Raw genomic sequence first — 25,162 nt, forward strand, 5'->3', positions numbered from 1 at the left:
CCCTGTCTAAGTGGGAAGAAAAATCATCAAAGGGTGAGGACTTCAAGGAAACTAAGGAATGCTGCAAGGAAGGGAGCAGGGGATGGAGCAACTGTCCCACAGCCCCAAGACACAGACTCCCTACAGAACTAAAATTTAATGGGAAGATTACAGAATACTCCTTCCCTATTGTTTACCACCATACCAACGGGCTCCAGTGTATTAACAGTGCTTATAACTCAAAGAACTGAAGACACAGTACTCAAAACTCACAGTTTTGAGTACCACAGAAGAGAGGAGCATATCTGGGTTAATGCTGGACCCACAGCTTAGTAGTGAATGCTAAGATAGCTTGACATAAGACATACAGCAGCCTGCTCCCAGGGGACAGCTAGCCTGGTAGACTGGGCATGAGCCACTCTAAAGTTTGTTGACACTAAAAAAGATAATTATCCTGCCCCTTCTTTAAATGCCAAATAGCAAGCCATTCTGGATTGTTTTTATGACTGGGATGTTCACTCACTTGATGTACCCCTTACCAAGGTCAACAAAAGTGCTGGGATTAAGGGGCCCTTTTATACAGGCCCCATGAAACCTCACTGCTGCAGAATTAGGGAACACTTTGAGAAGCCATATGAGATTTACTGTCTCAGCTTCCTCTACAGGTATTAATGCCAAAAAAAAAAAAATTATTAAGAGTGATTCACAAGAGAATGGGGAAAAATAAAGAGGATGGCCAACAAACTCTCTCAATAGAGTGGAGTCTTTAAACTGTTAAGAAGGAATGAATATCCTGAATAAACCAGACACAGATAGGGTTAACACAAAGGTCTCAATATAACATTATCGAAGCTTGGACCGACTGGTGGAAGCCCCTACTCATCCTCCAACATTAAAGGGACCTAAACAAATCTGCTCTATTTACTACCATTTGTAAGAATTTTGAAAACCAGAAGGCAAAAATTACAATGAGGAGCTGGACCACCCAATCACCAGGGGTGACGTTATGACTGATTAAGGGGGATTAGAAGTGATGAAGGAGCCACAGTCTTTTGGCCTGACTCCTGGCTTGGGACCCAAGGCCATACGCACATGCATGGGTAAATGACCGGGGCATGAAGAAGAAACTTTTCGGAGGCTCCCTATCACGGAAGTCCAATTCTGTGTGATTCAAAAACCCACTGGTGAGATCTTGAAAGGGGCTACAATTAGTCTGGGAGGAAATGGGGATGGAAAGGTTGATGCAATTAAGATAAAAGTTTTATCTTAATCACATCAGTCTGTGTTTAGACAGACTTTATGTGAGCTGGCTGTGTCTCCCTTACACGAATGTACCGTGGGGATGGATATTATGTCTGACTGAGGGACCCATTCTCTATCTACAATTGTTCATTTGAAACAACACAGAATACCTGGTAGATGAAAAGAAATTCTTGCCTTAATTAATGACATTTTAGCAGTACCAGCAAATGTTCTGTGTGATAGTTCTGTGTGGCCTATGAAAAAGGCAGATGGCTCATAGACACGAACAGTAGTTTACTGACGCCTAAACAAAGTAGTACCACCTACAGCATTGTCAGCTCCTGATACAGTTTTGATGGTGCCAAAACTACAAACTATAGGAGACTCATAATGCAGTGACTGATCCTGCAAATGCATTTTCCTCAATACCTACCTCAAAAGGGTAACTGTAACTTGCTCTCATATGGAATGAATCCCAATTTACATTTATTGGACTGTCACAGAGTCATCTGAACTCACCAGTTCACTGTTATGATCTGGTTAGGAAGGTTTTGTCCTCAATGCAGGTCCTGAGTTTGATGGTACTACACACTGATATCATAGTAGAAAGTCAAGAGCAAGCTAGAACTGAATTAAATGCAGTGGTGACACACATGACCAACAGAGGCTGCCTGATAAACCCAGCAGATACACAAGGGCCACATGTAAAATTCTTAGAAATAGTAAAATTCTTAGAAACAAATAGTAAAATGCTTAGAAATAACTTGGGCAATAGCCACCTGTGATATTCCACAGGAAACTAAAAATGCTGTCTGTTGGGGTGCCTGAGTGGCTTAGTTAAATGTCCGTCTCTTGAGGTCAGCTCAGGTCTGGATCTCAGTTGTGAGTTCAAGGCCTACACTGGGCGTGGAGCCTACTTAAAAAAAAAAAAAAAAAAAAAAGTAAAGTGCTGTCCTTGCCTATCCTTGGAAAGAAGCAAGAAACATAGTGCCTGGTCAAGCTGCTCAGATGTAAAGGACAAGTATCCTACATCTGTGAAGACCGCTGCCTCCTAAACATGAAACTATCCAAAAGAGGGTTATATTTTATTTGAATGGAAGCCTAAACAATATCAGGCTATGTCAGAATTGCAAAAAGTGGTGGCTATCAATGCCTTTGGGCCTCAGGATCCATATTTACATTTTGCACTTACACATATTAGAGCTTATGGCAAAAACCCATGAGTGCCACTCAAGGAGTGACTACTGGAATTTAGAAGAAAATGTCTAGACATGGTGGTATGGTATATGCCATTTGAGAGACAATTACTGGCTTGCTAAAGAGTATTAATGAAAACTTTCCCTATGACTGAAGGACATAAAATAATGTTGAAATCTGAAACACCAAAATGTCTTAGGTAAAGTGTCTAGGTAAACACTCTATTAAGTAAAAGAGTTACCAGAAAAGTGCCATACTCAATGGAAATGGTTTATACAGGAATAGGCTACTCCAGAAATGCAGTTACTGCCTTCATAAGCAGGTGGCCTGTTTTTCCCCAGCTACAACACTGGAACCAACTAAAGATCTGCCAGACCCTATCAGTACATGGGCAATGTTCTATGAAAACTCCCAATTGACCCAGAGCTGCTTGGTTCACAGCTGGTATTCCAAGATGGATGGAGAGTATTCTGTTTGGAAAGCTGTCACACTATAATTAACTCATGGAAAAAGTCTGATTAAAGAAAGTTAAGGATAAATCAGCTCAGTGGCCTAAATGCATGTTTTCCTTACAATAATGAAAGAATTAGATAACAATAAGAGCACTGAAGTTTGAGTGTATACAGACTCATGGGCCGTAGTCAATGGCTTGCCATATGGTCAAACAGATGGGCATAGAAACTGGGTTATTAAAGGGATGCTCATATTAAAGGGGCATAGGCCATGAAAGTCACAATGGAAATTTAAGGGGCTTAAAGGACATGTTTAGGTCCATAAGAAGAACCCTCTTCCAGGATCAGAACATAACTGAAACAAGTGGATATCCTGCAGTACTCACTTGGGGATAGCCACCTAGCTCCATGAAATAAATGGATACAGGTCAGCTATAGCCATGCAGAGATGGGTCAACTGTCAGCATATTCCTCTTGCATCCTCTGAGGCATAACATCTCAACAAAGACTGTCCTATTAACAAGAAAGATGGGGCTCAACCTCATTTAGCTGAGCATCTGACTCTTGGTTTCAGCTCAGATCCTGATCTCATGGGTCATGATATCAAGCACTGAATTAGGCTCTGCACTCAGGGGGAATCTACTTGGGTATTCTCTCCCTCTGCCCCCTCCCTTGCTTGCACACATATACTATCTCCCTCTAAAATAAGTAAGTAGGGATCCCTGGGTGGCGCAGCAGTTTGGCGCCTGCCTTTGGCCCAGGGCACGATCCTGGAGACCCAGGATCGAATCCCACATCGGGCTCCCGGTGCATGGAGCCTGCTTCTCCCTCTGCCTGTGTCTCTGCCTCTTTCTCTCTCTCTGTGTGTGACTATCATAAATAAATAAATAATTTTAAAAAAATCAAAAATAAAATAAAATAAAATAAGTAAGTAAATCTTAAAACACACACATACACACAAGAAAGAAACTCAGCTCTTAGGCAGATTCCTTAAAGAAAGGTCCTGTATGCCGCTGGCAAATGGACAACACGAATTGCTGCCTGTAGATCCAGGAGATTATAAATAAGTTCTGACATGAATAGGCAGTCTGAACTGAACTTTGCAGACTGGGTGGCAGATGTTAAGCCTTTAAACACTACTGAAGGATTAAAACAAAAGGACTACTGTACCCACTTGGGCCACCAGATTACATTTCTTCAAACCAAGGAACATACTTTACAACTCACAGTGTGCAACAATGGGTAGGAACTAGCATATCAAATTTGGCACAAAGCATAACACATATAACCCTCACGGTAGTAGTCTGACCAAGAACTGGAAGGGGAATAGAAGTATTTGTTGTCTAAAATAGGGAGAGACAAACACATGTCTTTACAAATGTGTGCTCACTCTCTCAATGGACCAATTAATTACATTTTTCTTTTCAAACTTTTAGTGATTGCCCTAGAGCTTACAATACACATTTTTAACTAATCTAAGTCACCTTTAAATTAACACTATAGTGTTAACCTGTCTAGTACAGGCCCCCTATAGCAGAATTCCCAATTCCTCTCTCCCATCCCTTATGACATTGCTATCATTCATTTCACTTGCTCATATGCTATAGTTACTGGTACTCATTTGAACAAATGGTTAACTTTTGGTTCCACTGAGAATAAGATAAATAAAAAAATTCTTTCATCATAATTTATTTCTTCCCTGGTACTCTTCCTTTCTTATGGAGACCCAAGTGTCTGACCTACATCATTTTTCTTCTACCTAAAGAACTCCTTTTACCATTTCTTACAGGGCGAGTCTGCTGACAATGAGTTCTCTCAGTCTTTGTGTGAGAACGTTTTGATTTCTCCTTCACTTTTGAAGGGTAACTTCACAGAATGTAGAAGCCTAAATTGGTGAGTTTTTCTTTCAATCCTTGAAATATTCTCCTCTATCCTCTGCTGGCTTGCAAAGTTTCTGTCAAGAAGCCCACTCTAATTCCTATTCCTGTTCCTCTCTAGGTAATGATGTTTCATTTCCATATTGAAAGCCTTCCAGTAAAATACCTACCTCCAATAAGAGAAACACTCTTTATCAATCCCATAAAATTCCCAATGAGGTAAAACTAAACACTGTGCAATCCAGGCAAATTAACATGGCTCCAGTAAAAGACAACTTGTCATGAAGGTGTCTGTGAACCTAATTTTCACCTCATCATGCTTAAAATAATTCTACACCTTGCCAGCAAACCAGCCTGTAAACGAATCTGTTTAAAATGTCCCAAATCCCCCGCCCCTCTCTGTCGTCTCCGCACTGGGAGCAACTCTCTTGCTACAGCCCCCCATCCCCTGAAAACGTACGCCTGTGCAAAGTTCGTCTCCACTCCCTTCTTGGTCCAGAGCACCTCTCAGCTGTTGAGCTGATCACTGTCTGCAGTGGTGCTAAAACCACCAGAGACACTGACAGATAAGAGCCTCAGCAGTTTGGCAGCCCCATGTCCCGTGACCTCACTTAATCCTAGCCACAGCTTCCAAACCAGCACCTTTTCAAGGAACATTGACACAGCAGCCAAGTTCATTGGGGCTGGGGCTGCCACTGTAGGGGTGGCTGGCTTTGGGGCTGGAACCGGGAATGTGTTTGGGAACTTCATCATTGGTTATGCCAGGAATCCCTCTCTGAAGCAACAGCTCTTCTCCTACACCCTCTCAGAGGCCATGGGGCTCTTTTGCTTGATGGTGACCTTTCTCATCCTCTTTGCCATGGGAAGGAGTCATCACCACCTCCCATAGGTCTTTCTCCTATGTCTTGTTTACCTCCCCAGGCAGCCTGGCTCAGGGTTTGACAGAGGGAAGACAAATAAATACTGTATTATTAAGAAAAAATAAAAATAAAATAAAATAAAATGTCCCAAATTGACAGCTAGCTCAGCATACCCAGCTATTGTGTGACCCAGAGATAATAGATTTCCATCCCCATCACGAGGCTCCTGCACGAGGGTGTGTGGCTCAGTACTCAGGACTACTTAAATAAATTACTAGCCACTTGTCAGGCCTTAAAAAAAAAATCACTAAGATAAAGGGTAGATAACACTTCATGCAGCTAATTACTTGCCAACTTTATGGAAAGACTGGTTAAAAAACATTATGAGCCAAATAAACTATTGATATACATTCAAAACAGAAGCCTGTCTATGGTAGCCTTAGGAATAAGGAACCAACTGGAAGACTTTTGTTAAGTGTAGAAAACTATCCTTGTGATAGACATAAACTTGCTAATTCAGAGAACCACCTTCAGATTACATTGCCAAAGGTGAACCCATCATCAACTCTGTACTTTGATCTCCTGATGTGTGAGCGCTCCCACTTCCTCAACCTCACCTTATGAAAGGCAGCTGCCTCCAAGTGCCATAAAAAGTAGGTGCTTGATTTCTTTATTGTCTCCCTTCAGCAGAGACACTGAGGCCTTGCCACATGGCCTGCCAGGAATGGGCAGCCTTTGTTCTAATCAGGACCCCTATTCTAGAGACCATGATGCCAGGGCCTTCATTATCTACACCTTGTCAATGGGCTGTGCTATGAGAAAATGAATGTCAGAAGTAGGCATTCAGTAGCAAATTAATGCTTAGTTAATCTGCATAACAGGTATTAGAAATGGGTATGGAAAGAGCCCAGATATCTATCAATAGATGAATGGATAAAGAATTTGTGAGATATATAAGTATATATACACATATATATGTATACGTGTGTGTGTATGTATGTGTGTGTATACACACACACACACACATACATACACACACACACACACACAAATACTACTCAGCCATCAAAAAATAATTTAGGAAAAAAAAAAATAATAATAATAATAATTTAGGGGCACCTGGGTGGCTCAGTTGGTTAAATGTCCACCTTCAGCTCAGGTCATGATCCCAGGGTTCTAGGATCAAGCCCCACATCGGGCTCCCTGCTCAGCAGGGAGTCTGCCTCTTCCCTCTGCCCTTCCTCCTGCTCATGCTTGTGCTTGCTCTCTCTGAAATAAAATTTTTTAAAAATGAAATCTTGCCATTTGCAACAACATGGATGGAACTAGAGGTATTATGCTAATCAAAATAAGTCAATCAGAGAAAGACAATTATCATATGATCTCACTCATACGTGTAATTTAAGAAACAAAACAGAATCACTGGGGAAGAGAGGAAAAAATAAAACAAGATAAAATCACAGAGGGAGAAAAACCGTAAGAGACTCTTAATCAAAGAATACAAACTGAGGGAAAGGAGGGGGTGAAGGGATGGGGTAACTGAGCAATGGACACTAAGGAGGGCACGTGATGTAATGAGCTGGGTGTTATATAACTGATGAATCACTGACCTCTACTTCTGAAATCAATAATGCATTATATGTTAATTAATTGAATTTAAATAAAATTTAAAAATAAAATAAAAATAAATAAATATTTACATGAGATTACTAAGAATGGGTACTGAAACTGAAAGAAATTTTTCTAAACAATAAACTATAAACAATACAGATGTTGATTAGCCCTGGCAGAAGAGAGACTGAATTGTGTTTCTCTTTTCTCTACAGACAATAATATTATGAAATTACTGTCAAAGGAAGAGTTAGTCAAGACAATGAAGCCAAAATAGGTAAGGAAATAAGCATTACAGATATGTGCCAGGAAGGTAATTAATAAAAATATTTTTTCATTTTCAAAAAAAAAAGAAAAAGAAAAAGGGGATCCCTGGGTGGCTCAGTGGTTTAGCGCCTGCCTTCAGCCCAGGGCATGATCTTGGGGTCTCAGGATCGAGGAGTCCCACATCAGGCTTCCTGCATGGAGCCTGCTTCTCCCTCTGCCTGTGTCTCTGCCTCTCTCTCTCTCTGTGTCTCTCATGAATAAATAAAATCAAAAAGAAAGAAAAGAAAAGAAAAGAAAAGAAAAGAAAGAAAGAAAGAAAGAAAGAAAGAAAAGAAAGAAAGAAAGAAAGAAAGAAAGAAAGAAAGAAAAAGAAATGGGTTCTCACCAGTGAAAGTTAACAGTATTCATGAAACGTGGAATGGCTGTAATATTTGAGGCAAACTCCCCGGACCCTGCACAAATAGGGTATGAGAGTCTACCCAGGTATGTCACCTCTATGCCTGGGAAAGAGGCCCTAGCCTTAATTCCTGAGCAGTGCTATCTATACACACTGATCCTGGATCAGGATCCTAGTGCAGATCCAGGGGCCTAACGTAGCCCATACAGGTTCCTGCTGCTAAGTCTAGAAGATACAGCATCCTCTCGAGCACTGGTTTTGTGCCAGCTTGTGAATGCATGTCTCTTTAACAAATACTATTGAGCAGAATTTGGTCTGATACTTGCTTCCATCACACCTGGCAAGGAGGTTGGCAGAAGGAATAACTAACCTCACACATTCTGGTGGTGATTATTACCCACCAAAAAGAATTTAAGAATTGACATGGCAAGGTTGATTAGGTCAGTTTTCAAAAGTGGTTTATCCATTCCTCCTCCTGTCACTCAGATAGGTCAGTATTACAATATAAAACATACCAGGGAAGGTAATTATTTAAAATCTCACTTTTAATATCTGTTCTTCAAGAAAAGTACCCCAAGTTCCAGACTCCTTAGAAAATTAAGGCCAGCAAGTGGCAAATTACAACCACCACAGTTGGGATGGATGTCATGTAGGCTCCCAGACTATAATCAGATAGAGAATAAGGTTAGGGTGAGTCACTTTCATGTGCTTTAGAACAGAATCTCATTGCACGTGGTGAATAAATAGGCACCTGGTGCTCTCAATAATGGTGACTGCCCCACAGCACTAACCACACAAGTATCATCCCCATGGCAACTGCTGTCAGGCCAACAGGCCTTTTCAGAAGCAATCAAAGAAAATGTAAATCAAGAAAGGCTTTCACAACTCAAAAGCATGGTCTCAGGAAAACCAGAAAGAAGGCCCTGGCTTACTCAGGGACTTGAAGAAGGATGGGGCTCATTGTGGGTTTTTACTCTGCTGCAAAACTGACATTTAGTATTCAAAGAGAACCCATGACATGAGGTCTAGCCAGGTTTCCCTTCCACTCCTCAGAAGCCATCCTAGGGATGGCACAGTCAAACATGGAGAAAAGAGCTCTCCTAGAAAGCCAAGGGACAGGATACGAGGAGACTTTGTCTAGGAGAGTTTACTGATTCCAAGCCCAAAATATACTGAACAGAAAGGAAATCAATTCTCAGTGGGAATCATGGGGTGATGCTGGTGGAGAGGATGAGGTAGTGACAAGGGGCTACACAGGGACACAAATGGGAAGGTAAGGCCAAAAAATGACTATGGAATCAAAAAGCTAAAATGTTATATTCCTGGAGCATAAATAGTTCACCTGAAAAACTTCATCTCAACATCAAGCATTTAGATATTTAGGATTTAAAATGCGTATTATTTCTGACATAATTTTTAATATCTCTTCTCTCAGAAAAAATCACAACTACAATATGGGCTCACCTGTAATCAAGTATGAAAACATCAATTGCTTGAGATGGATTATGATGAGCTTCCAGAAAATAGCAAGTGTCAGAACATAAGACATACTACATCCCCAGGGAGATGTGGGGGAAAGTAGGCAGTGGGTTAATGTAGAAAGACTTAAGTTCCAAAGAAAGAACATTTCCAGACAGTAAAGTTGAATTACTAGTGGAGGTGTTAACAGCCCATCCCTCACCTAGAACTCTCTTAAAATCAGCTCCACTTTCTCCTATTGGATGCCTGGCGCAGTGTGCCTGTAGATGGCCAGCCGGGAGGTGGCTCCAGGCCTCTGGAGAGCCCTTTAAACCCAAGGTTGTCCACATCAGAATCACATGTGGGTTTTAACTTCCTTCTTGCTTTTGCTGTCCTGCCACCATTTACAGCACCTCTTGGTCTCAAATTCTTTTCTAAGCCTTTCTTTTATATTTCTACTCATAAGGCTCTCATATCACCTCAAAAATCTAAGGGAAACCGGCATTTATGATTTATTCCACAAGAGACCAGAGCATCAAAGAGTGCAGTGTTTTAGAAATAAGCCCCTAGGGACACCTAGGTGGCTCAGTGGTTGAGCATCGGCCTTCAGCTCAGGTCATGATCACAGGGTCCTGGGATCGAGTCCCACACTGGGCTCTCAGTGAGGAGCCTGCTTCTCCCTCTGCCTATGTCTCTGCCTCTCTCTGTCTCTCAGAAACAAACATATAAAACCTTAAAAAAAGAAAGAAACCAGCCCCTACGTTCCTTTCACCAAGCGTATTTTAAGATCACACTTGTGTCTGGTAAGGAGAGCTGAGGTTTAATTTTTTAAAAGCAGCAACTACATTTCTCAAATTACTGTTTAGGACTTTGGTAGACTGGATGCTCCTAAATTTTGCCTTTTTTGTAGCTATATTTAGATAAAGTTTGATAAAGTCAAGGAAACAGAGGGAGTTTGGGCTCTAGCTCTCCTCTGACTAGTCTTTCCATTTCTCTGTCCAGTCCATCAGTAAAATCCCAACAGGTCTCCCATCTGTGAATGGCTATGAATGCTCTGGAAAGTAAAATGTCTTCATTAAGCAGTATTTGTTAAACATCTAAAGCACAAGACACAGAGGTAAACATGGGCCTTTTGGAAAGCATTCCCTGGGGGTGAATTTCCACCATGAGAGACATCAGAGCAGCACTGGATGGACACTTCAGGCATGTCAGCCAGCCTCAACCAACCTAATCCCCTGGGTCTAGAAAACAGCTCCAAGAGGAAAAACAGAACAAACAGTAAAATACAGCTGACAGGTTTGAACTGCACAGGTCCACTTACATACAGATTTTTTTGGATAAACATACTGCTATAAATACATATTCTCTTCCTTACAATTTTCTTAATAACATTGTCTTTTCTCCGGGTTACTTTATTGTAAGAATATAGTATACAATACATATAACATACAAAACGTGTTCATTGACTATGTTATGGGTAAGGCTTATAACAACAGTAGGCTATGAATAGTTAAGTTTGGGGGAGTTACAAGTGATACATGAACTGTTACCCACAGGGGGGTGCTGGCCTCAAACACCCATTATTGAAGCGTCAACTATAAACTCAGAAATGAAATGTCATTGAAATGTCCCCTAAGTCACTCAGAGCTGCAGACACACCATGGATTCTTACGCAAGCAGTTCAAAAGTCAGGGCTCCAGTTCTCACACACACACACACACACACACACACACAAACACACAAAGGCATGTTATCTCCTTAATGGAAGAAGTTGCATGTGTTTTTACATTATAGAAACAGCAAACTGAAACCTTAAACCATTGAGATGTACATGGGTTGTTAAGGGTTGTAAACTCTTGAATCAGGCAGAGAAAATAAAGGCTTCAAATAAGAAAATATTTATTTGCTCATAAAGTTCATGCATGAAAGAAATTTTTAAGTTGTATGTTATTTATGACCATGATTAATGACTTTGTCACCTGAGTAAAATAATGTATACAAAATGCATGCTTCTTTTCCTTTCCTGGAAGGGGGAGAGGAAGTGAGTAAAAACAAGAGAAATGCCTGGCAAGGAGGAACTAGGAGCTGAATAAATGGTAGTTCCCTTCTCCTTCCTGTTCCTGCTCTTTTGATGGGCCTGAGATGGAAGTATCAAAGGGCCAACAAGTATGTGCCTGTCCAGTACACATAAATGTAAGCCCCAGGCTGGAAGCTCAAGGTCTGTCACTGAGCCCTCCTCCGTTAACCAGCGACAGATACCCAGAACAGACACGACCATCCTAATAACCAGTGGCATTCAGTGAAGGCACACAGGACACCATCACCTTCAAAACTTTGAAAATAAACCAATAGCCTTGGGGATGAGTACCCCAGTGCTTTGGCTCTCCGCTCTCACCTGTTCTGGGGTTCGGCAGAACCATCAGATTTAGAGCGGGCAGAGAGAAAGGAAGGATGAAACAAAACAGTCAATTTTCCAATTTATTGGCTTCCGCACAGGTGGAGAAAACAGCTGCTTGCAGGGAAGGCTGCTTGGGTTTCTGCTTGAATTGTTTGGCAGTTCATTCCACATGGCTAGGTTATTCCCAACTCCTCCATGCAACTTCTTTGGGCAAGTAGAAATCAACTGACTTATTTTTTTAAGCGAGATATACTCCAGATAAACAAAATTTCTACTGTTTTACCATTTTTTAATCTATTAAATTGGCAAAAATTCACATTGATATGCTGATCCAATGCTCAGGAAGGAGCCCCTGTGAACTCTGCCAGCTAAAGGCTAACTCTAAAGACATGGAGGGGGGCACCTGGCTGGCTCAGTTGATAAAGTATGCAATTCTTGATCTTAGTGTCATGAGTTCAAACCCCATGCTGGGTGTGGAGCCTACTTTAAATAAATAATAAAAATAAAGACACCATGCTCCTTATCAAAACTTTGAGTGTGACGATGTTGTCTGACTCAGCAGTTACAGGTCTGGGAATTCATGTCAAGAATCAACCCCAGAGAAACGAACTAGGGGTGGTGGGGTGGAGGAGGGTGGGGGGTGGGGGTGAATGGGTGACGGGCACTGAGGTGGACACTTGACGGGATGAGCACTGGGTGTTATTCTGTATGTTGGTAAATTGAACACCAATAAAAAATTAATTTATTAAAAAAAAAAAAAAAAGAATCAACTCCAGCTACACAGCAAGATTTAGGACACAATGCAGTTTGCCACAGCACTGCTCCTAAGATGGAAAGCTAGAACAAAATTTAAATGTCCAACAATAGTGAGTTAGGTAATAGACTACCACTTATGACACAGTGGTAGGTAGGCTCCATTAAAAGAGAGCTTGAGAAAGATTATTTGAAGATATGTAAAAATGTCCATGATGTTAAAAGTAGAAAAATTAGGTTATAAAACAGTACAGTGAGATCCCATTTTGTAAATATCTTTGTAGATCTAGAGGTACCAGTAAGCCCTATACAGAGGCACAGAAAAAAAGGACTATGTGGGAAAAAACTAAAAGCATTTGGGTACTCTGGAGGGTAGAATTAGGGTGAGTTCATGTTCCTTGTTAAAAGAGATAAGTGTTATCACTGATTTTAAAAGAACATTTGAAGAAACCACACACTCAGCAAGTATGCCACTTTTCTCTATGATGTCTAGGCAGCCATCTCTGCAAGTTTCCCAGAATATAACAGAATGCCTGTACTCAGCAAGCATTTTTTTTTCAGCTTTAATTTCATGATGTGACAACAGGATGGATTCTACCCAAAAGAAGGTATGTTTGTGATGGTGTGGCAGCCAGCCTTCGAGATTCCCCAGGGATTCCAGCCCCTAGTATTTGTGATCTTGTGCAGTCACGATGAACAGGACTCACAGGGGTAACCAACAGGATACTGCAGGAATGACAGCATGTGACTTCAGAGGTGAGGTCTCTGGGGGACACCAATTGTCATGTCATTGAGGACACTGAAGCAGCCCAGTGACAAAGTCTAAATGGCAAGAAACTGCGGCCTCCTGCCAACACAGCCAGCACCAGCCTGCCAGCCTCCTAAGGGCTACTCAGGAAGTAGTCCCTTCTGCCTGTCCTGCTGACACCATGACCGTAACTGCACAAAAGACCCCTGACCAGAACCACCCAACTAAGCAATTCCTAACCCACAAAAACTATGAACAATATTTGTTGTCATGTTGAGCTGCTGAGTTTGGGGTAATGTGCTACATAGCACTAGATATCAAATGCAGATAATCTGAACTACAGTACAACCCACGTGACACCCCTCCCCCCCAGAATTTACTTTTCAGGGCTGAGACTGGGGCTTCACCAGCATGCCTAGGGCTCCTCCAGGGACACCTGGGAGGCCAGCTAACTTCCAATACAGCTTGGTGAACATTCAAACTGGCAAAGTAGAGGAGGGACACTACCTCCCCCAGAGGAGACCACACCTGACTTTATCAATAAAGAGGCATTTCCAATCAATCCAGGGATCACAAGATCACACATGTGGCCCCAAATTGCAGGCAAACCCACAGAACAGACAATCTTCCACAAAGTAACACTTGAAATGGTGTGTGCTGTCCAATAATTCCTTTGATACACTTTTAAGCTCATTTGAACTCTTTTTTTTTTTTTTTTTTTTGGAGCCACCAAACTGGTTTATTGTACCTCGGGCCCCTCATTTGAACTTTTTGATATTCACTCTTGAGGTCCTCTCCAGGTAAAATTATTTTTAATTCTTAATATTATGATGTTATTTTAAGGGACATGGGTAAACTGCCCTCTCTATGTGATACCACAAGCAGTTTGTCATTTAAATGGCATTTTCCCCATTCCCTACCCTAGCCACCGCCCTTTGTTCTAATCATAAACATTTTGTGATGATCCCAGGGTTGTCAGTTACTTTAAACACTGCAAGCAACCACTGGAAACCAAGACAACCCAGGTTTCCAAGTCAATAAAATTATTACTGCTCAGAATATTTCAACAGCAATAGTTTCCATGTATATGTACATCATGGAATCAAGTTAGCAAACTGAAAAATTAAAAAAAGAAATCACCAAAGTACCAGTAAAGTACCTTTGATATAAATCTACATGGAAAAAATAGAAAAACAGCAATGCAAATACAGGAAAAAATGTAAACCCTGAGACACTTAACTGGGTAATTTAAAAAGGGAAAGGTATCTCCTTTCTCCAGGTTTCTCCTCCCCTTTATTACCAATGATTTTGAAAAGGTGATCCTGAAATGGTTTGTATCAATTTAGAATAAATGAAACAAAAGTTTCAAATTGTGAATTCTAAACAGAAGAGTATCTAAACATAGGGTTTTATTTCATTTTGGACATATTTTAAGGAGAAAACATGATCAGATAAACGCTATCAGAGAGACTGAGCAAGTACACTTGGCTGAAAAATACACTAGGTCCCACTCAGCAATGAAACTGAGAAAAAGGGATCCCTGGGTGGTGCAGCGGTTTAGCGCCTGCCTTTGGCCCAGGGCGCGATCCTGGAGACCCAGGATCGAATCCCACATCGGGCTCCCGGTGCATGGAGCCTGCTTCTCCCTCTGCCTATGTCTCTGCCTCTCTCTCTCTCTCTCTCTCTGTGTGACTATCATAAATAAATAAATAAATAAAATTAAAAAAAAAAAAAGAAACTGAGAAAAAGACTTCTGTGCTTGCATCCCCAGGCATAAACTTCTATTACCCTGCAAGACACTTTTAGTGCCAATTTACATGTGACATGGGTTTAAAGAGTTAAAAAACTCTTTTGAAAATAATGACAGTATCTCAAAGAAACTATACTTTATTTCTAATCAATTGAGATAGATATTATTAAAGGTCAAGAATCATAAACTTGACAAGAAAAATTTTCATCACTCTAGACCTTTCATGTTATGTTACATAAGAGTAGCAACCTGCTAAGAATCAAGTCCCTCCCAGCCTCTTCCCCATAACTTGTAAAAATGAATAACAATCATGAAAGAAAATATGATTCATACATGTATTCTACCATGTGCCTTAACTTGTAGCATTTTTCAACCCAGAAACAGTTTCACATTTTATTAACTCTAAAAATACTTAGGTGGATACAAAATACAAAAAAAAAAAAAAAAAATTGGTCAACTGATCTCAAATGGTTTAAGATATCCCATAATAACAAAAGGTCCAACCACCAACCAAAAAAAAACCTTAGAATTTCAACTTAGGCTTAAACAAATTGGACAGGTTAAGCAGCCTGACTTCCAGTTAAGACTCACAGATAATAACATCGTGGAAACCAGGTGACCTGGCACTCCAGCAATAAATTACTCCCAGGTACAAATAACATCTGATCACTTGTTAAGTCTTTGGCAATTCAATAGACAGTTATTGAATGCCTGTTATGCACCAAACAAGTCCTGTGCAACAGGAAGAAGTAGAAGCAGAACCCAGCTAGACAAAAGAACAGATTGATTTTTTGGCTCAGAATCAAGAGACTTTGACATCTAGGAAGTTCTGATTATCAGTTGGGCAGCATCTGTCTGGCTGGCTTACTGTAACAAACATTTTCTGTACAATCATAACAGTATAGCCCCAAATCAGCTAATGTATCAATTAACTATAGAAAGAAATTTACTAGGCCACAGGATTCATCACGACCACTTCCACTGATGATGTTATGTTGACTTATTAGGTATCTGCTTTAGGATAAACCAATGGAGTTTCCCCATCTATCCAAATTTGTAAAAGAGCAGAGAAGAAGATTCAAACAGTATAAAGATCAAGGAACTCTTAAAATAAACCTTTCATCCTTAGACACATTTTCTGAATCTAAAATTCTTCAAACTACTGAGCTACATTATTACTTTGCAAACCTTGTTATGAAATAGCAATTTAGAAGGTACGCTTTGACCCAAATGTGGAAACAAATCTCTTTTTTTTTTCTGAAAGTTAATATTGATAAGCTTTTCTATGAATGCCCAAATTCAATGAACCAAAAATAATTACTGGACTCCTTAGCACAGGAACCAAGCTCATGTCCAAGTCTGAAGTCAGTTCGATGCTTTACAAAGGTATCAGAGTTGTGAAGGCTTTAATTGGTTCAAAAGCTCTCTCCAAACAGATGGAATATTTTCTTTTTAAATTCTGCTTACCTTAAAACACTGGTAACTTCACTTCTGCATTCTTAAAAGCCATTTTTCAAGGTGATTTGACATTTGGATTGCTATTGAATGTTCTACTGACTGTACATGGAGAGGTTTCTGCATGCTGGCCCTAGGTTTTGAAGTTCATGGTTCTTTCCCTCAAGACTCTTCCCAGCAAAGCTCACCATGGCATCCTCACTATCTCTTCCCAAGGACCAGGTCTGGAAAGGGCCAATGGGGTTGCTCTGCTCCCATGGCCCACAGCTCTTTTTTAAAAAAAAATGTAAATATAAATGTCCTGCAAGTCATCAGAAATTAAATAAGCAAATACAATCATGCTAAAATATTCCTTTTAAAACATCTGTTCTAACAACAACCAATTAAAGTGATGACAGAGCCCACAAAAAGTAAAACAAAGGACTGCGTTGGTGCTGTTTTTACTGCCTCATGCAATAAATAGCACAGGAGTATGCTATCCAGCTTACTCTGGCTTCAGCCTCTTGGTTATATAGTCCAAGCTTTAAAAGTAGCATAACTCAGAGTGCAATGGGCCAAAAACATTAAGCTGTTCCACGCTGATCGAGATGGGATAAAGGCCTTGGGAAATAATGAAAAGGAGGCCCTTCGCCAGGGAGTTACAGTCATTCGTTCATCATAAGGATCAATTAAGGCCTCTGCGTGACCCCAGATTCTTTACAACTGCAATGTTTTAGACTTTTTTTCATTGAAATGTTCTCAATTAAATAAGCTGCAAAAGGAAGAGAACAAGATCTAAACTGTAATGAGACCAAGGTCTCCAAATAAAATAAATACAGAATGCAAAGGAGCCCCTCAGTCTAAGAATGTCATGTAAAGGTGCAGCCTCTCCCTTTCCTCCTTTCTTTATTCTAGAAGGCAACAGAGTCCCATATACTCTGCAAATTCAAGTGCATTTACTTAGTGGAGGCTGTTTCGGGCTGCTACTAAGGGAGGACAAAGACACCCTTTTCGTGAGGCTGTCAACCACAGCCACCCCAAGAATCTGTGGAGTGGTCCACATCATAAACATTAGAAGAAATGATGAAAAATAATTATGAATGCCACCAGAACTCCAGACTTACATTTTTCTATTAATAGATAATACTGATGATGACACCAGTGTTTTCACTGTCCCAATGTACAGAAACCTTAGGAAGTGTCACCACTGGCTTCTTGCTTTGCTTGGTTAGTCCAAGTGAGCCTCTCATGGAGAGAACACTGCTGAAGAACAATACTGGAGAAACATGATTACCGCGTCCACGTGCAGTGACACAAAGCACCACCCTGAGGAATGTTTTCTTTGGGACTCTAATAGAAAGCAAATACTTGGCAGCCCAAGTGGCTCAGCAGTTTAGTGCTGCCTTCAGCCCAGGGCGTGATCCTGGAGACCTGGGATCGAGGCCCACATAAAGCTCCCTGCATGGACCCTGCTTCTCCCTCTCTGTCTCTGCCTCTCTCTCTCTCACTCTGTCTCTCATGAATAAATAAATAAATTAAATTTAAAAAAAAAAAAAAAAGGCAAATACTTGTCAACTGCCAGTTCTGTGCATTGTCATGGAGACTTTGGGGAGCTTTCTAAGTTCTGGTTCTCTTACAGAAAAAGAGTTATTAGAAAAGAGTTCCTAATTTAATTGCAGAACAAGGGATGAGCTCTTGAGAAGTCAAATGGAAATGACTTCATCACATTGCCAGGCAATGAAAGTGCTAACAAATAGTTGTGCACAACAGCACCATCCGCAAACAAGACAGGCCTGCCATTCCATTGCAAAAAAGGGAGAGCGGGAAGAAGGTGCATTAATTTGCAGCCATGTAGGTGAAAGAGCTGGAGCACGGTCTTGGGGACAAGAAGTATGTGTTCCTGTTGACAATCCTTACAGGAAAGCAGTGTGACCCAGACCTAGACACACAGACCTGTACCTGGCTCAAGTTTGATCTTTACCTAAGGGAAGCAGAGCCAGCAAGGACTTTTGGAAGGGACTGCTGGGATCAAAGTGGTGGAGATATTCATCAAACCCTGGTATGCAAGACATGGTACAGAAAGAAACCCTTGGCATGCTGACTCATCAGGGGCAGTTAGAAAATTCCAGTGTTAGCTGAGAAGTGAACTCCGGTTCAGTAGTGATACAAGAAATGGAAGTTATGGGTCATCTGCACCTCCCATGACAAGGCTGGAGCAAGGGGTGAGTATGATAACACAGTGAAGCACAGTGACAGCAGCCTAGCACCACAACTGCTCCATCAACGCCGGCCACTAGCGCTATTTCAATTCTTACCAAGACACTGATGAACAGGCCCTGGGTACAGATGAGGAACAGGAGGCCAGGGAAAAGAGGTGCCAAGAGCCTGAGCCAGTGACAGATCGTGAATATGACAGGGAAAAGAGGAACACAGCAGAGGAAACACTGAGACTGACTGACTTCCCAGCAGAACTATCGGGCCTCCAGTGAGACACAGGTCCAGAGCTCAGAGAGCGGTTGTCCAGAGAGGCGGGGAGCACCAAGGACAGACCCTCGACCATGTGAGATGACCCTGCCCACAAATGCCTGGCTCCAGATCTAGGGCTTCTGGGCTGTCACCAAAGACTCCTCAGAAGCAGCCTCAGAGATACCCCTTCCCACCACCTCCTGCAGAAACGGCTCAATGCTCTCTGTTGTCTCGCTCTCCCAATCCTGTCACACAGCAGCTCGTTCTGGTGTTTTACTGCTGTTCAGCATATAATTATATGTCTACAAAGGGGGCCCCTACTAATAAAGTTTTAAAACAAGTGCTCTATGGAGTACCCTTGCCTAACTGCACGCCACCCCAGGTGAGCTACACCTCTCAAAGACACTCGTGTTCTAGAGGGAGATTCTCTGCGCCTCCAAGATGCTCATTACCCAGAACTCAGGGTAACAAATATCTTGAAAACGAGGAGCCACAGCTGCAAAAGTGTTCAATTCGATCACATTAAAGCTGAAAAGAAAACCTTCTGGTGACCTCATATGCAGCTATAAAAGGAGCAGCAGAAAATCTGGAAAAGGGCAAGTAAAGCTGCTTAGGTTTCCTCATAAAAGAACAGGGAGCAGTTCAGAAGAGATTGTGGTCTGTGTAAAAACGATACACTGTAGCTCATTTCACTCAGCAATTCCACTGTGGTTCCAAACACAGAAGGGCACTGACCCAGAGAGTCACACCTCATAATAATTATTGGACTGCTCTGTTCCTAGGCCACTGGCCACTGACAGGTGGAGCTGTGGCTGCCAGGAGATGCTGGGCCACCCCCAGGATGGGGCTTTGCTGACAGGTGTGGGTCTGGGGAACTTTACCCGACAATAGGGGCCCAGAAATGGTGGCACTGTCCCAGTGCTCAGCTCCTGGCTTCCTCATCTCTGAACAGTGCAGAATCCAGCTGTCTTTCTTCAGGACTTAGCCTTTCCTTCCAAAATCCTCAGCAAAAATATAACTGCCTGCTCTTTTTTTAGAGTTGTTAGAGACTGACCCCACTGTTTACAATTCATGTATTTCACAGACTGGCATCCCATAAGTAGAAATTCAAGAAAGTTCAAAACTCAAAAGCTTGCCAAAACATACCCTACGACCAGGTAGCACTCTGTACTCATTTCTATAGCAATATCCCAAAATGTGTTTTCAAGTTTCAAAACAAAATTCGAAAACAGATAATAAGAACTTGTACTACAGACATCTGGTATCTTAAAAAATATAAACACACGGACAGACATATGTTGTTCTGTTCAAGAAGATTACAAGAACCAAACACAGACATTTGTAATACCTTCAGAAAGCTATGTTAAAAGTGATGCTTCTTGTTTTAACATGACAAAAGAATTGGCAGCCTGACTAAATTTATTAACTGTACACATGTGCAGATATTTTAATAAGTTGCCCTGGGGTGGCTCAGTGGTTAAGCATCTGACTTCACCTCAGGTCATGATCTCAGGGTCCTGGGATTGAGCCCCGAGTCTGGCTTGGCCCTCAGCCGGGAGTCAGCTTGTCCCTCTGCCCCTGTCCCTACCCCAGCTTGTACTTATGTGTGCTCTCTCTCAAATAAATAAATAAAATCTTAAAAAAAAAAAAAAGTTGCCCTGGGCACTTTGGTACCTATAAGCATTTCTTACTTGGGATATAGAAATCATTTCAGCCTAAAGTAGTTATTTACTCACTCCCCACATATCTGACAAGAGCTTTCTGCAGGTCAAAGACTGTGCCAGGTGCCGGAGACTAGATTCTACACCGTAGAGAGGCAGAGGCATGGGCAGCCCCATCTTGGTGAGGAAAAAGGAGAAGGCACTCAGACGAAAGGCCATCACACCTCCAGGAGTGCTGGAGCCTTTCTGTGGAGACCCAAAGGAATGAGACCCTGTAGTCAGGAAAATTGGTTTAGACTAGGCAATGACAAGTGATTGGTGGTGTTAACAAGGGAGACAGGGTTTAGTTTAGGGAAGATAGATCCATGTCACAACTGCTGAGGATCATCTGAACACATCATAGGGCAAAGAATGAGGGTACTCATTTGATGGACATTTAATAAAACACCTACAGTGTACCAGGCAGGATCCCATCCTTCAAGTGACATGAACCCTCTCAAGTGCCATTTTTTCAAATGAACTGGTAAGAAGGCAATTGTCCATAGGGCACAGTCACATTCAGTTCACCAAGCTCCTAAACCTCCTCTCAGCCTGGCCCTTCAGGTCTAGGAAGGCTTGCCAGGGCCCTTGGGACAGCTACAGCCTCTTGTCCAGAAGGAGCTGAGCCACCCTTGACTCTGCATCCCCTTGTTGCTTCTTAGAACACCTGCTGCTGCTGAGATGGGTGCCAGCTGCTGAAACACATCACCGGAGGAAATCATGCTATAGAACTGCTGCTTTGATGAAAGGCAACACCATCTGACGGGCTAGGTGCATTGCATGCAATCAACAAGAGGTCCTGTTTCCTTTTGAAAGAAAACTTCACGGATCCGCTCAGCATCTCCAACCACTCCAGCCCACCTTCATTTGCACATCCACTTAGCTAGCATTCTCTCACACAGGCCAGAAGTCAGGGATCTTAAGCAATCACAAGTGCCTCATACTGCCAAGTTCAGCAAGAATCCATGTGCTCTTTGCTGCTTTCGTCCCCTGGGGCTGCTCAAGGAACAGCAGGGACTCTTTTCCCTGCACCTCCCAGGATCCACACTTGGAAATTCAGAACAAATCTCGTTTCCTTCACCTCTGGGTTTGATTTATAGGGGTTGGAAACTAATGTGCTTTTTGGCTCACGTAATGAGAAAAATCCTTTGATTAAACACACACACGCACACACACACTAATTCATTTTCGAGCAAAACTCAATTATTTTCCACGTTGTTTTAAAAGAAAATTAAGTAGACAAAGTACAATGACTAAAATATATCAAACTCTGCTGAAGGATGACAGAAAGTGGGAAGACAATTGTACCAAAAAGATGGTGGAATCAAACTAAAATTCAAATGTAGTGGGGGAAGAGACTAATTTTTCTTGCAGAAGAATTCCAAATACTTAGGGTTGCCAGATTTAACAAGACACCAAGTTACATTTGAAGTTCAGATATGGCAAGGGACATACTTACACCAAAGAATTATCCATTGTTTATCTGGAAATCAAAGTCATGTCGGTGTCTGCAGCCCAACAAATAATAAATACATATAATACCTCCACCTCCAAGAAGTGGAGCTTAACCCTCCTGAACCCCTTCAAGGTGGCCGGTGCTTCAGGATTCACTTCCAAGAACTGAGGAGCGAGAGGGAAAAATAGTAACAGCACAGTGGAGCCACCTAGCTAACGCCAACCAGGTGACCAGGTCTGCATCACTGGGGATACCACACGGGTGTCACATACCCCTGATATGCTGAGATGACAAGGACATGTCACGTCTGGGGTGGATTTCCCAAAACCCATAACCCCAGTCTAATCACAAGACACACAAGACAAACCCTGATGAGAGGCCATGCTGCGGGGTGCCTGACTAATACCTCTCAAAGTCAGAAACTGTCAAAGATAATCAAACATAATGTGTTGCCCTAGACTGGATCCTGAAACACAAAGTGGACAGAAATGGAAAAGCTGGTGAAATCCAAATAAAATCTGGAGTTTAGTTAATGGTAATGTACCAATGGCAAGTTCTTAATTTTGACAAATGTGCCATGGACAGGTAAAATTGTAACAATGGGATATGCTGGATGCTGGGTATTCAGAACTCTGTACTCTCAGAACGTTTCTGGAAATCTAAGATAACTCCAAAACAAAAGCTTATTTTTATGAAATCAAATATAAAGAAACGAGAGGATATCACGGAAATGTTTCAAAATTCTCCACCAAAACAGAGTGAGGGAATTAATAAAACAAGAATAATTAAGTGTTGGTAATCATAATAAAAAATATTTAAATAAGAATTTCTTTAAAAAGGAACAGAGCTGGGATCCCTGGGTGGCGCAGCAGTTTGGCGCCTGCCTTTGGCCCAGGGCGCGATCCTGGAGACCCCGGATCGAATCCCACATCGGGCTCCCTGCATGGAGCCTGCTTCTCCCTCTGCCTATGTCTCTGCCTCTCTCTCTCTCTGTTTGACTATCATGAATAAATGAATAAAATCTTTAAAAATAAAATAAAATAAAATAAAAATAAAATAAAATAAAAAGGAACAGAGCAAAAAATAAAAAATAAAAAGGGACAGAGCAAACAGCAGAAAACTGACTAGAAACTTATCACTGGGAATCTTGTAGGTGTCACCTACATCATCCTCTGTCCCACTTAGGTCCTTTGTAGGGCAACCAACCATCCCAGTTTTCCTGAGACTGTCCCAGTTTTAGCACTAAAAGTCCCACATCCCAGAGAACTCCCTCAGTCCTGGAAAACCTAGATCTCTCAGTCTGTCTCCCTATGGGAGACATTTGTGTATCTGTCTCATGCACCTGCATGCACGCATGCATATACACAAACACACAAACAACTCTAGAATCCAGGTAACTAATTCACTTTTACAGAAAACTCTAGAATAAAACAACACCCCACTCCCCCCACCACTACATATTTATACTCAATATCAGGCCTAGAAAGAAAGGAATTCTTTGTCATAGTCTGTTAACACAGAGTGCCACCTTTGCATATGACCTTCCAGATACACTTCTAGAGCACCTCAACAGTCTTGGGAAAGACCACCTCATAAGCAGTCGGGCTACTCAGAGACAGTGCAGTCTATTTGCACAAACCTAAACAGTGGGACCTGGGCTTTCTTAGGCTTGGCATTGATTCAAATGAGCACCACACATCTGTAATAGAGAACACAATGTTGGCCCCTGCTGCTACACCAGATCTCCTGAGACTGAAAACAGAGGCTTGCAGCACCTAGTCTGAGGCACCTTTCCATCTCACTACCTGCACTGGGAAACCTGAATCTGCGTAAACTAGAAAACATTTACCCACAGGTGCCATGGAAGGCACCCAATGAGAAACTCTAAAAGTAGCGAAATGATACTGAGGGGATACCAATAACCATGCCTCGTTTCTCCTCAGAGCAATAGCAGCTACTATCCACTGAGCAAGTACTATGTGACAGGTGTGTAACTGGCTGGGACCCACCAGAAGAAGCTGGAGGCAACAGGGCCTTTGAGAAGAAAACAAACTTATATTCGAAGGATTTCTATAAAGATAGATTTATACATTTTCAAAAATATAATATGGAGACCAAGGCACTGTCTCAGGATGGAGGAGCTCAAATAGACATGACAAATCCCAACATGGAATCCTGGATGCGATCCTGGAACACCAAAGGGACACTAGAGGGAAAATCAGGGAAATTCAAGTAAGGGTTGAAGACTACTTAATGGTGTTGTACCAACATTCATTTCTTGCTTTTGATAACTGTGCTATGTTCATGTAAGATGTTAACATTAGGGGAAGCCAAATGAGTGTACAGAAACTCCTCATTACTATTTTTGCAAGTTTTCTGTAAATCTAAAATTATTTCAAAATAAAAGGTTAAAAAGATCCATATTTTGCAAATAACATGCAAGAGATTATAAAAATAAGTCCTGTGGACCGCATGCATTCTTCTGTAAAGATACTTCAAAGTTACTGACAAGACTATGAGAATTGACTTTTTTTTTTTTTTTAATTTCAGGCTACAAAGTACACCTTGCAAACAGGCTGCAAAGGATGGGTACACTTCATCAAACACTAAAAACTGTTGCTCCTCAGGAACAGAGGTCCTACTTGCTAAGGACATCTCACTTTGTATCAAAGCTACTTCTCATGTTTTTAACTCAGGAACACCAATCAAACAGATTATGTGTAATCAAGTTGAGTAAGCCAGGATCTCCCTGGAACTCAATGTGTCATTGGAGCCGCAGGGCCTAACTGAGGGGGTCATGGTAGTCCCCTAGAGTCCTGACCTGGGACACAATCAGGAAGGAATCTTCAGTCCATATTGGCCTATTGTGCATCATGTGGAGTATGGGAAGGTAAAATATTACATGCTAGGCACTTCATGAGGCCCTTCCACCAAAGCACCCTGCAGAGGAGGACCACTCTTGTTTTACAAACCAACATGGGCCCTCAGAAAAACTGAATGACCTGCCAGGGCAGAACCACCAACACTTCTGAGCCAGATCTAAATGCAGGTATGACTCTGAGGCCAGAGACTGCCTAAGACTGGCTTCCCTCAAGTGACCAAGGTCACAGGGGTAAT

The 25,162-nt window shown here is 41.7% G+C and overlaps 1 protein-coding gene and 1 pseudogene across 5 annotated transcripts in view; one reads left to right on the forward strand and one right to left on the reverse strand.

Annotated features, from left to right (window-relative positions):
- The window catches only part of DTD1 (D-aminoacyl-tRNA deacylase 1), a 198,379-nt gene that overhangs the window by 89,898 nt on the left and 83,319 nt on the right, over positions 1–25,162 (reverse strand). The gene's annotated exons all lie outside the window — the stretch shown is intronic.
- LOC144298886 (ATP synthase F(0) complex subunit C2, mitochondrial pseudogene) lies at positions 5,064–5,636 on the forward strand (annotated as a pseudogene).

The sequence above is a fragment of the Canis aureus genome, chromosome 26, assembly GCF_053574225.1.
Source record: "Canis aureus isolate CA01 chromosome 26, VMU_Caureus_v.1.0, whole genome shotgun sequence".
Taxonomy (NCBI): Eukaryota; Metazoa; Chordata; class Mammalia; order Carnivora; family Canidae; genus Canis; species Canis aureus.